The sequence below is a fragment of the Nelumbo nucifera genome, chromosome 6 (genome assembly GCF_055504915.1).
Source record: "Nelumbo nucifera cultivar China Antique chromosome 6, China Antique-T2T, whole genome shotgun sequence".
NCBI lineage: Eukaryota > Viridiplantae > Streptophyta > Magnoliopsida > Proteales > Nelumbonaceae > Nelumbo > Nelumbo nucifera.
The window spans coordinates 48,672,959-48,687,002 of NC_142654.1; the positions used below are offsets into that span (position 1 = coordinate 48,672,959).

Genomic DNA, 14,044 nt, shown 5'->3' on the forward strand with positions numbered 1-14,044 from the left:
TTAGGTAATCAGATCATCTAATCAAGAAAATGAATTGAATGCATCTTAGAGATAATTTGCATTGTTCGTTTGGTAATCATTCATATCTAAATTGATGACCTGCGAATTCTTTTTCTTAATGCATGTATGGTGATTAAATTTTTGATAGAGATATAGGAATTGTCACCTATAAATAGGGTGGGCTGGGCTCGAGAGAAGCTGCTCATAAAACTAGGGTTTCGCCAACCCAAGACTGAAATCACTTCAGTTGGACAACTTAAGAATTTAATTGCTAAATCGGTTCTGCTAGTTTCTTGCATGCAGTAACTCTTATTATCATTAAAAGTGGTCTGATCCAAAACTGTTTAGGGTAATTTGCTAGCTAGGAGTTAGGGTTTTCTTTGTTTAATATTTTGGTTTATCAGATAACATGCGACTGATTCAGTACTAGTAGTTGTTGGATCAATCCTCATGGGAACAATACTCTATTCATCATTATATTACTTGATCGGCTAGTGCACTTGCTAGTGTAATCTATACACATCAAGTTTTTGGTGCCGTTGCCGGGGATTTGATCACAATAATATTATGAACCATCTGTCATTGTTAATCTGATTTTTTACATTATGTTTATGATATGTCTGCATTAGTTTCTTTAGGACTATGACTTGTACAGTTTATGACACGCAGAAGTGAGAAGGGGAGCATCACCTTCAATCCCGAGATTGAAAGAACTCTCCGTCGCCGCCTTAGAGTTTCTAAGCAAGTGAGAGCTGAAAGTGAAGAGATGGCCGAACCAAAAACCATGATTGATTATGCCAAACCAACCCTCATTGGGGCTGCCTCGAGCATTGTGAGACCAGCAATTGCTGCTAATAACTTCGAAATCAAACCAACAATAATTCAGATGATTTAGAATATAGTTCAGTTCTGCGGCTTGGCTCATGAAGATCCGAACACTCACATCGCCAACTTTTGGGAAATATGTGACACATTCAAGCACAATGGGGTTAGTGATGATGCGGTGCGGCTCAGATTGTTCCTGTTCTCACTGAAGGACAAAGCTAAGACTTGGCTGAACTCTCTACCTGCTGGATCGATAGCAACTTGGGATGAAATGGCCAGCTGCTTCCTATCCAAGTATTTTCCTTCGTCCAAGACAAAAAAGATGAGGAATGATATCACCACCTTTTATCAGTAGGACGGAGAATCATTGTATGAATCATGTGAGCGTTACAAGGAATTATTGAGGAAGGTCCCTCATCATGGACTTCCGATATGGCTGCAAGTTCAGACATTTTATAATGGGTTGACTGAAGCCAATAAGACTATTATGGACAATACAGCTGGGAGATCCATTAATAACAAGACCCCGGAAGTTGCCCATGCACTCATTGAGGAGATGGCTGCAAACAACTATCAATGGCATTCCGAGAGAGCCCAAGTTAGGAGATAGCCCGGACTTCACAATGTAGACACCTATACAACACTATCTGCACAAATCGGTGCCCTCAGCAAGAAGATAGATGAGATGCAGATAGCAACTATGCATGTTCAGACTGTAGCTTGTGAATGGTGTGGGGGAAGTCATATCAACACTGAATGTCAAGTTGGAAATCAGTTCGTGCAGTCCCCCGAGTAGGTAGATTTTGTTGGTAATTTGCAAAGACAGCAAGGCAATCAGTACCCTCGTGCATTTAATCCCAGATGGAGGAACCACCCGAATCTGTCTTGGCAAAATCAAAATGTGGTGAAACCCTTTACCCAAAATTTCAATCAGCCGGAAAAGAAATCTAATCTAGAGGAGCTGATGACCAAGTTCATAGCAAGTGCAGAAACGAGATTTCAGAACCAAGAAGCATCGATCAAGAACTTGGAGACTCAAGTGGGGCAGTTGGCACAAATGATATCTTCTAGAGTACAAGGCGCCTTACCCAGCAATACCGAAGCAAATCCAAGAGAGCAAGTGCAAGCCATTATCTTGAGGAGTGGTAAGGAGCTGCAAGAGGTGGAGGAGAAGGCAAAGGAAGAAGTTAAGGTGAGTGCAACCCTAGAAACCGAAAAGAAGGAGGAAGAGCAATCTGATTCAAAGAAAGAGAAAAGTCAACAGCTGCAAGTACCATTTCCGAATTGGCTAAGAAATTGGAAAAGGAATTCGGTAAGTTTCTTGAAAATTTTAAGAGTTTACATATTAACATTTCTTTTGCAGATGCTTTAGCTTAGATGCCACACTATGCAAAGTTCCTGAAGGAGATATTGGCAAACAAAAGGAAACTGGGAGACGTGGCTACAGTTGCACTGAATGAAGAATGTTTGGCAATCCTCCTCAACAAGTTGCCTCAGAAACTGAAAGATCCAGGGAGTTTCACTATTCCTTGCACTATAGGCAGTTTGAAAATTAATAAGGCATTGTGTGATTTAGGAGCTAGTATAAATTTAATACCATATTCGGTTTTTAAGAAATTAGGGTTGGGTGAACCCCAACCCACTAGAGTTGCATTGCAATTAGCTGATAGGTCCATCAAGCATCCTAGGGGAATCACAGAAGATGTACTTGTAAAAGTTGATAAATTCATTTTTCCTATGGATTTCATAGTTTTAGACATGCAAGAGGATGTTGATGTCCCTCTTATCCTAGGGCGACCTTTCCTAGCCACGGGGAAGGCAATGATTGATGTCCAGCAAGGGCAACTCAGCCTTAGGATTCAAGATGCGGAAGTAACTTTTAAAATGTCTGATGCTATGAAACATGCATCTTCTAGTGATGATTCATATTATATGATAGATGTCACTGATGATGCGGTTGGTGGATGCTTTCAGGTCAACAATCAGCGCCCCAAACCATATATAGCGGATGGAGCATTGCCTACCCCGTCAACTGTGTACCTAGATGTTCATTGACCCCACTAAACTGTCGACCTTCAGACAGAAAACAAGCGCTTATTGGGAGGCAACCTAATGCTGATAAGTAGTTCTTATTTTTATTTGTTTTCTGCTTTCGTATCATTCGAGTTTCTTTTCTAGGATGTTAATTTTGTAGATTGCTAATCCCCCTAGTGTTTCTCATTCTCTCCTCCTAGTTTCTTTTGGTTCTTAGCAGCTAGAGGGTCCAAACGGAAGGAGCCATTCTAGATTTCAGAATGCTCTTCAGAGAAGTTCTCTAAACCCCTTCAATTAGTTGAAGCCCCACGGCCCTCATTGCTGAAGTCATCTTCACATTCTATCTCTATGAACATTGAAGGCAATGTTCATGTTAAGTGTGAGGGAGGCCGTAGCTATGCACCTCAATCACCCCAATACATAATGCATTGATAGGCCAAATAAACTAAAATTCCCTCAAGATTATTGCTGTTTATAAGGTGAATTCCAAGAGGGAATATGATGAGTTGAAAGAAATCACCGTAAGTACTAGAATTTATTCCTATGAATTATCCAATCTTATTACAATACATGAGGTTAAGGAAGCTGAGTAAGACTTTCATCATAATCAGCCCTAACTCTCTTCATGTGTATAATGTACTTGATTGAAATCTTAATGATCATTCGAGCTATTAGTGCACATCTGAACTGTCCATGCATGAATTTCAACAATTGCAAAAGAAAAAAAAAGAGAATAAGAGAAAGGGACAAAGCCCAAATGACTCCGCTGTCATGAACTGAATATTAAAACTAGCGGTTTATGATATGAGTTCAGTCCCAACTTTGCTATTCCAAGCTGAATAGTAAAACTAGCAACTTGGAATATGAGTAGTGTTATCTACCTCCAGCCTGTGACCCGTGTGAGATGGAGCATAAAATGCACTCACACCAAAAAAAAAAAAAAAAAGAAAGAACAAAATTCGGTGATGGCTGAGGTTCAAAGGGACAAAATATGGTTGAACTTTCAATTAGGTGCTTTGACAGATTTGAGTCCAATCTTGAAGTGATGGTTAATAATGGTGGTCAAGGAGCTGCTATACATATTGAACGGAAGTGAGTGTTGGAGCATGAAGAATCTCATGTTCTCCCCTTCCTTTGGTCTTATGTATGTGGTAAGAGTGGCCAGTCATGGGGATGAATCAGAGTGCTTATGTAGGGTTTATGATCACTTAACGCATTCTCATCCTAAAAGTCATTCGACAAATGGAAATAATCTGGGGGATGATCAGTTTATGGGTAAGATCTTTGTCCGAGGATGAGCAAAAGCTAAGTGTGGGTGGATTTGATAAGAATGAAAATTATCATATTTTTTATCCCTTAATATTTAGTCTTTTATACTTATTTAGTGCCTAAATGGACTCATTATTCTTATATTTTGATTTAGGACATGAAAGGAGGCGTTAAGTGAAAAACAAGGCTAATCGGGTAATTCTGAATAGTTTCGGCACCGCATCATAATTTAGGCATAAATCTCTTATCCGGATTCCGATTGAGATGATTCAAGATGCGTTGAAAAGATAAGGAAAAGTTATATAGCTTTCATGTTTTGAGTTTTGATAGGTACAAACTTCATCAAGGTCAAAATTGGGCCCGGATTATCTACAACCGCACTTCTGACGTGGAGCCATTCCTTAGCCTACAAGTTTTCATCCGGGAATGGATGAAAATTAGGGTTCAGACCCTGAAAGAGAAAAAAAAAGAAGAAGAAGGAGAACTGCTGAAGAGAGGAGGGAGAAAGGCTGTTGAATGTGAATTGAAGAGGAGATCGAAGGTTGATGCAGAATGCTTACGTTGTCTTCTTCTTTGATTCCGCAATTTGGTAACTTAGATTCGATTAGGGTTTCTTGATGTTTCTTTATTGAATCACTCTTTTCTTTCTTTCTTTTATGTGAACCATGATGGATTTTGATTTTAATTATAATATGTAATTAGTATTTTAAGCAGATCTGATTGATTGTGATTTATTCTTGGGATTCTTGATTAGGGTTTTCGATTTATAGAATAATCTTGGCCGAATTGTTCTTGTATCTTGGATTACTTGAATTGCTTGAGAAAGAGTTTAGGTAATCAGATCCTCTAATCAAGAAAATGAACTGAATGCATCTTAGAGATAATTTGCATGATTCGTTTGGCAATCATTCATATCTGAATTGATGACCTACGAAATCTTTGTTCTTAATGCATCTATGGTGATTAAATTTCTGATAGAGATATAGGAATTGTTGCCTATAGATAGGGTGGGCTGGGGTCGAGAGAGGCTGCTCATAAAACTAGTGTTTCACCAACCCAAGACTGAATTCACTTCGGTTGGACAGCTTAATAATTTAATTGCTAAATCCGTTCTGCTAGTTTCTTGCATGTAGTAACTCTTATTATCATTAAAAGTGGTCTGATCTGAAACTGTTTAGGGTAATTTGCTAGCTAGGAGTTAGGGTTTTCTTTGTTTAATATTTTGGTTTATCAGATAACATATGGTTGATTCAGTACTAGTAGTTGTTGGATCAATCCTCATGGGAACGATACTCTACTCATCATTATATTACTTGATCGGTTAGTACACTTGCTAGTGTAATCTATACTCATCACACACCATGGCTGAATGCACATCATTGCCATGGTGTCCTTAAGATCATTGGATGATCTCTCTTCCTGATGGGCCCCACATAAGCTTCCTCTACAAGATGAACCGTGCGGAACCCTAACCCGTTTAGGGCCCATCTGAATTTGACTTTAAGAAAGTCAGTGGGAGCCACTTTGGTTTGACCTAAATAAAGAACTAGGGCTTAATTACTTGCTCCCTCTAGGAAAATATAAGTGCATGTGCAGATTTATATGATGAACTCTCTAAAGGCCTTCCATCATTAGCATGAAGATGGACTTATCAGTAATGAGGAGATGCACCATTAAATTGGAATATCCATTTGCTGGTGAGTCTATTGGATTGTTTCATAAGATGATTGGGGCATTATAGACCGATGTGGGGGGGACTCATCATAAAATGGAAGACTCTCTTACGGTACCTTGGCATTCACGAATATGATGGGTAAGCACTTACTGAACAGAAATGTTTAACCTAAAATGGAAATGAACCTTGTCTGGTAGAGGCCAAAGGGAAACTCATAAGATGAGTTGATATGATCCTTCACAGAAGGTGGTGGGGTTATGCAGCTGAAATAGTTGGCTCCATGCACTCTATATGATTTCCTACATTTCTAGAGACATACATCGCAGTCTCCGTCACTGAGAAATGAGGGAAATCTCAGAGATGAACAAATGGAAATGGAACATAGATTAAAAGCCATTTCTATGTAGATAACATGAATCTAATCAAGTTGTGGACTAATAATTTGCTTTGCCCTTTATTAGAAATGGCAAACAGAAAATTCACCAAATTGTTGGATGACAATAAGCTTAAGGGCCCAAACTATGCTGACTGGTTCCATAACCTTATGTTGGTTCTGATGTCCAAAAATTGGACAAGGTTGCTAAAAACACTACCCCAGATCGTCCAAGTGATAGGGCTTCTGAGGCCCAAATGAAAGAGTATCAAGAATGGGAAGAGAAAAATTCTCTTGCTCGGTGCTTTATCATAGCCTCCTTAGACAATTCGATACAGAGACAATTCGATCAGATTGAAGTGTCCAAGGATATCCTAGATAGTCTGAGGACAATGTACGAAGATCAGAATCATTCTACTCGGCAAAAGGTCTTAAAGCTATTTATGACTGCAAAAATGACTAAGAATCAACAGGTTCATGACCATTGTCTAAAGATGATGGGTTATGTTAATGAATTGGAGGCTCTCGATTCCGAGCTTGATCCTATCACCAAAGTTGATGTCATCCTTAATTCCTTACCTCCTTCCTTCAATCAGTTTATCATAAACAATAACATGAACAAGCTAAATATTAGTCTTCAAGAACTCAACAATATGTTGTAGAAGATTAAAGAATTGATTAAGAAAGACAAACCAATAGCCATAGTTGTTGAAGGTGGAAATTTGGGTAAGAAAAAGAGGAGGGCAAAGAAGAAGCCTCAGAAAAAAGGTTAGCAAACCTAAAAGGCAGAAGAAGGACAAGACATCGGATGCCTGCCTCTTCTGTAAACAAACTGACCATTGGAAGATGAATTGTCCTTAGTACCTGGAGGCCAAGAAACAAGGTAATTTTGAATCTTTTGTCATAGAGACCAATTTGTTGGTCACTTATACTTCTTGGTGTATTGACTCCGGGGCTTCTACTCATGCATGTAACACATTGCAGGGGTTCAGGACAAGCAGAAGGCTGAGTGACGGAGAAGGGACTCTTTACTTGGAGACTTCTACAACAGTTGCAGCTACAACTATAGGAACTATAGATTTACATTTTAGAGAAGGAATTGTAGCCCTTAAAGATTGTCTTTATGTGCCAAATTTGAGAAGACATTTGATTTTTGTTTCAAAATTTTGCATAAATGGTTATTTTATTTTGTTCAGTAATGTGATTATTATTAAATAAAATAACAAATTCCTTACTTGCGAAGAACTTGAGAATGGTCTCTGTGTTTTCCATCCTTCTCTGGAAACCAACATAACCGAAACTACGTTGGAAAAAATCCCCAAGAAAAGAACGCGTGAAACAGTTAATCCCATGTGCTTGTGGAATTACCGATTTGGCCACATAAACATAGATTGTATCACAAGGTTGGTAAATGATGGTCCTTTGAATTTTTTAACTATAGAAAACCTTCAAACCTGTGAACCTTGCCTTCAGGGTAAGATGACAAAGTGGCCATTGACGGGAAGCCTGAAAGATCTATAGGCACGCTTGACCTAATACATACTGATGTATGTGGTCCCCTGAATGTTAGGACATGTAACCAGCACGTTTATTTTATAAAATTTACCGATGATCATTCACGGTATGGTTACGTGTACCTAATGAGAAATAAGTCTAAATCATTTGAAATGTTTAAGGAGTTTAGGCAAGAGATCAAGAAATAGTTGGGGAGATAGATTAAAGCCCTTTGATCAGATTGAAGAGGTGAATATCTCTCCAACGAATTCAATGACTACTTAAGGGACAATGGGATTGTTTTACAGTTAGCTCCTCCTGTTACACCACAATTAAATGGTATGTCAGAGAGGAGGAACCAGACTTTATTGGATATGGTCCGACCACTTCTCATACACTTGGAACTACCTACATCATTTTGGGGGTATGCATTAGAGATTGCGATATATGTGTTGAACCGGGTTTCAACTAAATCCGTTCCTAAGACTCCATATGAGCTATGGACTGGTAAGAAACAAAGTGTAAGATATTTGAAGATTTGGGGTTGTCCAGCACATGTTAAAAGAACAAGTGCTGACAAATTGGAACCCAAGACCAATCGTTGCCTATTTGTAGGCTACCCCAAAGGCTATGTAGGATATTTATTCTATGACCCAAAAGAGAAAAAGATGGTACTGCACTAGGTGTTTGATTGGGTTGTCTTTGATATGCCAATCAGTGAGATCCTTAGTAGGGGTCAAAACCTGGGTATGTTGGGGCTGTCTGAGAATTCACATGAGTAGGTGATCATAGTGACAGAATCAGCCCCTTTGTTGGACAAAGTGAATGATCGGGGTATGCACTCTCTCTAATGGAAACCTAAACTGTCAGCAGTTGATTTCAAACTTGTTGAGATTTGTTTTGCAAAATATATTTATATAGAGATATACATATGTATTATGGTTTCATTAAAGGAATGGGAGATCCATCATATGGATGACCGAACCCTATAGGAACGTTGGGCAAAATTTTAAAAATTTCTTTCTCTCCCATCCGGGAATCGCATTCCCTAATTTAGAAAACTACATTTTCAAGGTTCGTTCTTGAAACCAAAACCGGACCAGATCTAAAACCAAAAGATAAGTGAGGGGTATACCTGATACGAAATAGCAGTAACTCCCAACACAGGTGTTCACGTCCAAAGAAATGACCAAAACTCGCTTCCACTGAAGATGACACAATGTTTAGTGAAGCAGGATTAGTAGGATGGTTCTTCAGCAGATACCTGAATTCTTCAACAAGAATCGAGCAAGGGCTGGTGAGCGCAACTTCAGATTGTTTCTTCTACCAAGAAACAATATCAAGAATCTTTCTTCATTAGATCCACAAGTGGAGATCAAACTGGGTAGGGGCGGCAATAACTGGGAAGAATTTTGCAGATTGCTGTTGTGTAAATCTAAGGAATTCACCCCCTATTTATAGCCTTCCTAGATTAGCCTCCTAATCTAATTAGGAGAGAGTTTCCTAATCCAAATCTTATATTTGGATCTAGACTCTTAAATGGATAAGACTTATCTTATCCTTCAGCTAATCCTAATCAGTTTAAAACTGAATTCACCCCCTTTTAATTAACTAACTTAAGCCTAGTTCGAATTGGGCCTTAGGCCCATTAAGCTTATGTGTTCACTTACTCTTTAACCTGCTACCCAGTTGGCTCTCTTTGTATGGTGTAGAACCCTAATATTGATCTACAAATCAGCCACATGGGTTTAGCCCAACCTTTGTTACAAGGCCTGGCCGAATTCACTGTAGGAGAGTGAACCCCTGAGTCCATCATCATGGGATCTTAATGGGCCCAACATTTACACTAAATGGTTCTTGGATCCAGCCACCTTATGAAAACCCAAGAACTGTGGGCAGATGCAAGATTAGCCCATCAGGTATTACCCTTAATGGTCTTACACTAAACCACTCAGCCCTTAATGATTAAACACTACCCGACAAGAGAAGACCTCTTCCTCGACTGTAAGGTACAATGCTGCACTCTCCAGTCACATGGATCCCGGGAATTAAAACCTTTTGCAAACATTTTGAAACCATAATATATATATATATATATATATATATATATATATATGTATATCTCTATATAAATATATTTTGCAAGAAAAACAAATTTCAACGTTTGAAATCAAATGCCGGCAGTTTAGGTTTTCATCAGAGAGAATTCATTCCCTGATCATTCACTTTGTTCGACAAAGGGGCTGATCCCGTCACTATAACACACTCAGGTGAATTCTCGGACTGTCCCAACATACTCAGGTTTTGACCCTCTCTAAGGATCTCACTATTGGCACATCAAAGACAGCCTAGTTCGACACCTAGTGCAGTACCATAATCGATTCTAGGGGTCTGGTGTAACATTCTAGTTTTGCCCATCTATCTCCAAGGTCTAGGGCAATACTGGAATTTGGTCCGGTTCAGGGTTTCAAGAAAACCCACACTACATGTACCTCAGGTCTCACCCTAGTAGCTGAGACAAGCCATTCCAACCAACTTGGTGGCACATCAGTGTCAACCTTGGCAAGATAAATCTCCCCATCTATCCAATGGCTGTGAAGATTCTAAACTAATACGAGTCTCATAAGTGTCAAGTTTAAGGGTATTACACAGAAACACACCATAATGACATGAATCAATTATGTACTTTATTCATTTACAATAAATGTCAAAAGATACATCAATCTGATTGGAGCTAAGGGCATAATTGTCTAAGTTGCCCCAGTTTTTCAATCTTCCTTGACCATTTCTCCATTCTAAGTTGCCCCAGTTTCTTCCCATTGCTCCTTCCTTTATCTTTTATTTTTTTCTCTTTTTTTTTACTTTTTTATTTTGCTTTTTATTTTTATTATCTTTTTTTTTTCTTGTTTTAGCCTTGCAAAAGGCATACTGGGAATTCACCAAGGAAAATGTATTTATGCATTGGCTCAATCGGGTTGACTTGCGGATTTTAAGAAATAATAGGGTCACTTGAGAATTATGATGACCAAAGAGGGTCTCCATTCCTTTCCTTTATCAACTGATGAAGCACTGGGTCATGATGATATCCTTACTCTATGCTAGCTCAAGGGGAATAGGTAGGGGACATGCTTAAATGGTCAAAATTACCCTAGTTTAGGATATATGGGTGCTCCTAGAAAAAAGATTGGGATATAAGTTTAGTGTTATTTGGAATGTTTAGTGAGGTGCATATGGGTGGGCATTGGTGCTTTTATTCAATGGGCTATGCCCTTTTACGAATATTTCCAGAGGTGATCAGTGATGGTCAAATAACTTTTTACGAAGATATGTCTTTATGATTCATTGCAAATCCACAATTATCTTAGGTCTGAGTTAAACAACTTTCTTAGAAAGGAGAATCTTTATCTTCTTTTAAGGGTAATAGGGCCTAATAGGATTTATTTCTCAATCAAGATTATGTATTTTAGGCAAAAGGAGATAACAGAAAGAAAGATTGGAAAAATTGGTATTTTATTGATGGAAGAGGCCAAACCCGTGAGATGTGTTGCTCTACATATCCCTTTGAAAAGGATCAAGCCGAACATAGTTCAATGTGTGTCTTTAATGACATGGAAAGGCCAAGTCCTCAATCATTGATGATGGATCAAAATTGGAATTGGTGACTTTGGTCGATCGAGGCTGAAGTGACATCAAATTTTTCACCTCATAATGACTACCTCCTTTTAGAGTTGGTAAAGAATTAATGGTATGCTTTGCTCGATGCTGAGAGGTCCAAATGGCTAATGATTTGGCTCTAGGAGGTTAGGCTGCAATCAGAGCTCCAATGGGAGTAATAAGAATGTTAGGATCACAAAGAACCTTTCGTTCACCTAGAAAATTAATAGAAGTGTTGAGTCCTACCCCTGAATTAGGTAGTGGGTTTTGGTTGACTTCTGTAAATTGTTGCATTTGCACAAGGTCTTAGTAAGTAAGAATGCTACCATCAATCAAATTTTGACAATTGCCAACAATGGTCGGTGGTGTGATTGGGCCCTTGATGATAATCACAATGAGCATTTTCATCATAATTTCTAGGCTTAGGCTCTTGCGGTTGTCTCTATGTAAATAATTGTAACAATCCTCCTTAAACTAAAGTAGGGAGTAGCTGAGAATGAGGACATGGCAAAGGGGAAAGCTTTATTCTTTCCTTTTAAGGATACTGATGAGTGATCAGGGTTATGGAAGGTGGATGATATGTTTGTGCTTCTACGGGTGAAGGATAATATGTCTGCTTGGGGCTTGGGGCAATAGACTGCAATTTTGAAACCTTTTGGATAATAGGCTTGGAGCATCTGAGAGTCAAAAGTAGATATAGTTTGCACTTCATTCTCTTCATTATACTTTGGAGAGGACTTCCTAGTTGATGGTGAATTTCTAGGGATCATCACCAGGTTGATTTGACCATGCCTAAGAGCCTCTTCGATTCTGATAGCTCCCTTCACAAGATCACCAAAATCCTTCAAAGGTTGTGCAATCAGCAAGGTATGATATGGATGCTTTAACGTCTTAATGAACAACCTCACCATCTCTTCTTTTGGCATTAGGCATCGTAAACTAGCTTCCATTTCACACCACCAATATGTGTAATCCAAGAAACTTTCTCTTGACTTTTGAGTCATAGACTCGTGATTTGCTCAACCAGGTGCTAACTCCATGTTTTAAGAAAATTGGTCTAAGAGTGCCTTTGAAACACCTTTCCAAGTTCTTTTTTCTTTTCATTTGCCAAATTTGCAAACCAAGTTCTGAAACTCCCTGTTAGGCTCTTTTGGAATATTTGAATGAGTAATTTTTCATTTGAGCCATATTGAAACATGTCACTGCAAAAGATCTTCAGATGGGTTTATGGGCATCATTTCCCATCATACTTTTCAAGGTAAGGCATCTTAAATTTAACTAGCAACTCTGCATCAGAGTATAAACACAAATCTCTAAAATCTATAACTCATTGGTTCCAAACTTCTTTAGCCTCTTCAGCTCATCCTTCATTTGCTCTAATTCAATTTTAAAGGAATCTTGGAGTGGTGACTGCATGGTAGTCATATTCAAATTCTTTCCTCCCGAGGATGCAACAGTGGTGGTGGTATGACTGGATTCTCAAAGTTAGAGGAATCTCTTTGACTGATGTGCTTGTTTCATTCCTGCAATAAAGACAAAGGGAAACGATGAGTATGTTATTCATGGCATATGCACAGAGTTTTGGGATGAGAAGGGTCCAAAGGCATAGGATGTGGGAAGGAATGATGGTCGGGTTCCCATGGTGGGAGCATATTGAGAAATTTAGGATTTCTTAGCTTCCAAATTAGCCAACTTAATAGAAATCTCATTAACCTTTCTTAGAGATAGAGTTAGTCACTACGAGGGACATGAGTCGGCATTGTTATCTCTGGATTTGGTAGAACCACCGCTTAAGAGATTCAAACGGTCTTAGGAGGGATTTCAAAGATGATAAAGAATTTGGGCTGAACCGCAATGTTTTCTAAATTTTGGATCTTTAAGAATAACTTCCTCTGAAAAAGGACATCGGTTAGATCGTTGTGCACCATTATTCTTCAATGACCTACTATGAGCATCTTTCATTTCTTTTTCTTTTTTTAATAATTTTTTTCTTTTTTTTACTTTTCTATTTTCCCTTTCTTTGTATTTTTCTTGGCTTTACTTTGTTATTTCACCTTTGCATACATCTTCCTCTTTTCCTTTTTTTTCTTCTTTTTTTATGATGATTTGATTTTTTTATCATTTTATCATTTTTTTTTTGTTTTTGTTTGGTAACGTATTTATTACATTTCCCAAAACTTTGGTTGATTAAAAAAAAGTCAAAGAAATATGGATCATCCTCAACCTCTTTTCTTCTTTTTTTTTTCTTTTCTTTTATTATTTATTTTACTTATTATTATTGTTTTTAATGCCTTATAATAATTTTCCCCATTTCCTCTTTTTTTCTTATCTTTTTCTTCTTTTTTTTCATATTTTGTTTTTTTCCCTTTTTTGGATGTTAGATTTCTCTTTTTTTTTCTTCTTTTTTTGTATTTTGTATTTTGGCTTTTTTTGACTTTCAATATGTTTTCATTTTTATTTGCTTTTGAACTTTTATCTTACTTTTATTTTCTTTTGTTTGTTTTTTTGAAAATTTGATTCCATTATAATAAATTTGACATTTTATGTTTTTATCACTTTTTTTTATTAATATATTAATTCTTGGTTTTTATTAATATATTTTTTTAATTTTTATATATCTGTGCTATGATTAATTTTCTTAATTACCGGAAAGAAATATTCAGAATTTATCTTATTTAAATTATTTTGTTTTTTATTTCTTATTCATTTTTTCCTTATTT

The 14,044-nt window shown here is 37.7% G+C and overlaps 1 non-coding gene across 1 annotated transcript; it reads right to left on the reverse strand.

Moving 5' to 3' along the window:
• Positions 1-1,144: 1,144 nt before the first annotated feature.
• On the reverse strand, positions 1,145-1,251 carry LOC148791023 (small nucleolar RNA R71). The gene has a single exon (XR_016078044.1). It is a non-coding gene; the product is annotated as a small nucleolar RNA R71 (small nucleolar RNA).
• Positions 1,252-14,044: the final 12,793 nt, after the last annotated feature.